The sequence below is a fragment of the Octopus bimaculoides genome, chromosome 4, assembly GCF_001194135.2.
Source record: "Octopus bimaculoides isolate UCB-OBI-ISO-001 chromosome 4, ASM119413v2, whole genome shotgun sequence".
Classification (NCBI taxonomy): domain Eukaryota; kingdom Metazoa; phylum Mollusca; class Cephalopoda; order Octopoda; family Octopodidae; genus Octopus; species Octopus bimaculoides.
The window spans coordinates 115,369,047-115,372,110 of record NC_068984.1 but is presented as its reverse complement, the minus strand read 5'-3'; positions in this window follow the sequence as shown (position 1 = coordinate 115,372,110).

Here is a 3,064-nt window from a genome sequence, read left to right as displayed (position 1 = left end):
TATATATGTGTGTGTGTGTGTGTGTGTTTGTGTGTCTGTGTTTGTCCCCTCACCATCGCTTGACAACCGATGCTGGTGTGTTTACGTCCCCGTAACTTAGCGGTTCGGCAAAAAGAGACCGATAGAATAAGTACTAGGTTTACAAAGAATAAGTCCTGGGGTCGATTTGCTCGACTAAAGGCGGTGCTCCAGCATGGCCGCAGTCAAATGACTGAAACAAGTAAAAGAGTAAAGAGTAAAGAGTCATCCGAAAAAACAAAATACAACAGCAATTAGTTCGAATCTGCCAGAACACATTAAGAATAAATATGTGAATCATAATTTTGATTCTCGCTGTTTACCACGAACATGATGATTATTACTGGTTGGCAGGTATCAACACGTATCAATAAATAATTTGTTTGCTGAAGTTATAAACAAGAGTTCCAAACTCTAGTTAGATCCATTGGGCTGGGATGGCCTTGGCTGAGGAGAAACAAGGTTGTCGAAACACTAGGGTAAGCCTTTGTCTTGATTGTCGCTGTTCACCGTACACATGATAATTTAATATTTAGTACCTTAAAAGTTAATAAAACAAATCTCTCATTTGTATATTTGCGATAAATACTCTTTACTCTTTTACTTTTTTCAGTCATTTGACTGCGGCCGTGCTGGAGCACCGCCTTTAGTCGAGTAAATCGACCCCAGGACTTTGTAAGCCTAGTACTTATTCTATCGGTCTCTTTTGCCGAACCGCTAAGTTACGGGGACGTAAACACACCAGCATCGGTTGTCAAGCAATGTTGGGGGGACAAACACAGACACACAAACATATACACACACATACATATATATATGTGCATATATACGACGGGCTTCTTTCAGTTTCCGTCAACCTAATCCACTCACAAGGCTTTGGTCGGCCCGAGGCTATAGTAGAAGACACTTGCCCAAGGTGCCATGCAGTGGGACTGAACCCAGAATCATGTGGTTGGTAAGCAAGCTACTTACCACAAAGCCACTCCTGCACCTATATCATTATTTTCCTAAATTTTATCTACGCTATCAAGAAAACCTTTCTCTGCAAAATTTCATTGGAGAGTATTTATTTTTCAGAAAGTTATCATTACCTACCTCTAAACGTCGCAATTACACCCATTCCGCACCTATTATGTTATATTTATTTTTGTACCTCTCTCTCAATACGTAAAGCGTGACAGGAGAACCCATCCACCAACCAACCAACCAACCAACCAACCAATCGTCGCTTCTCTATTTCTGCAAGCTCACAGCATAATTATTTCTGGTTTAGGCACAAGGATGCAACCCTAGTACTTGACAGGTACTTTCTTTTATCGACCCCGGAATAATGAAAGGCAAAGTTGACCTCAGAGGAATTTGAACTCAGAAGGTAGAGAACCAGAAGAAATACTGCAAAACATTTTGTTCTTCGTTCAATGGAGTCTGCCAGCTCAGCGCACTAAGACCTGCATTGAATGCGAGAACATGCAGTCGAATAAACCGATTCCACTATTGTTCTGGTACTAATTTTATTGATTTCAGCATGTTGAAAAGTAATATGAAATGCTGTGTGGATTAAACAAAAAAACCCATAATATCCTCAATATGAGTTTTAAGATGTTAAGATGACATTGAATTAGGAGTAACAAAGTTATATAATTATTTAAGTACAATTCCATATTTTAACCAGATGCCTAGGATACAGGGAGAAGATAGATACAAGCAGAAATATGATAAGGTCCTTTCAGAAATCGTCAAGTGGGCGAAACTGCAAAGAGTCAAGGCTAACAAACATCAGCCACTACCACCACCAAAGGGTATCAGATTCCTAAAGGAAGGCGACATGCAGCTTCATTCCCCATTGAAGTCGGTTGCTGCGGCTTCCCAGCGAGATTGGTGCGCTATTTCCTACAGAGAATAGGTTGAAGATCCAAACAACTGATGAAAGTCACGAAGAAGATAGGCACGATAGATGAAACATACTCATAGTGATTTTGGCTGATAAGAGGCCACAAGTGGAACCTTTCCGCTGGCGAAGACTAGTTCAGTCTTCGCTGCCCCGCTCAAGCGAAGCGTATAGACGAAACCTGTTGACGATACGGAAGGGTTTCCAGCATTGCGGTAGATTTAGAAGAGCTTGCAAGACTTCTAAGTAGCTCCTGCTGTTTCTGCGTCGGGCACAGATCTCACCTATCTAGTAACTTATATAGTGAGAAATTTTATGTATGCTATCAGTAATTTTAGAAAAATCTTTTACCTGTGAAATAACATCTTAGTTCCTCCTCTTTGATTCTTTCGCTCTCTCTCTCTCTCTCTCTCTCTCTCTCTCTCATTGTTTCTCTCTCATCAACAGCCAAGACTCTTTTCTTTATTTCACAATTCCATCATTCCATTTTCAGCGTATTTTCCCTCGTTTGTTTTCAACATGACAATAAAGCAGAAAAAAATTACAGACACAAAAATATAAAGAGATTTAGAGAAGGAGAAGAATAAAAACAAAGGAAAAGAAATCGTTTTGTAGGTGGTGCTATCAGATCATTATTTCTTGTAATATATTTGTTAAATGATCGCTATCGTGTGTCACCATATTGAATTCTCGTGAGTATTGATCTACTTATCTTTACATTCGCCATGGTTCTACACAACAGAAAGCAAATTGCTCATATTTTGTTACTGCAGAGTTACTTAATAATTCATTCATCTATTATTTACTTACTGAACAATCCGGAATATGGTAACATTAATGTATTTGTCAAAATTAAGCAAACAGCTTAAATTTGTCTTGTCTAAGCGCCTGTTCTTCCTGATAAATAATTCCACATTTTGTTTTTAAAATTAAAACGTATGCTTATTTCGAGTTAATGGATTTAAGTAGAATACAATGTAAAACAGTATGTTATGTGTTGTGCAATATATTTTGTTGTAAGGCATGAATTATATACTGCGATGTATTTCACTAAACAATGAATTATATATGTGTGTGTGTGTGTGTGTGTGTGTGTGTGTGTGTGCGCGTGCATATGAATGTATGTATATATGTATATGTATGTATGTATGTATGTAT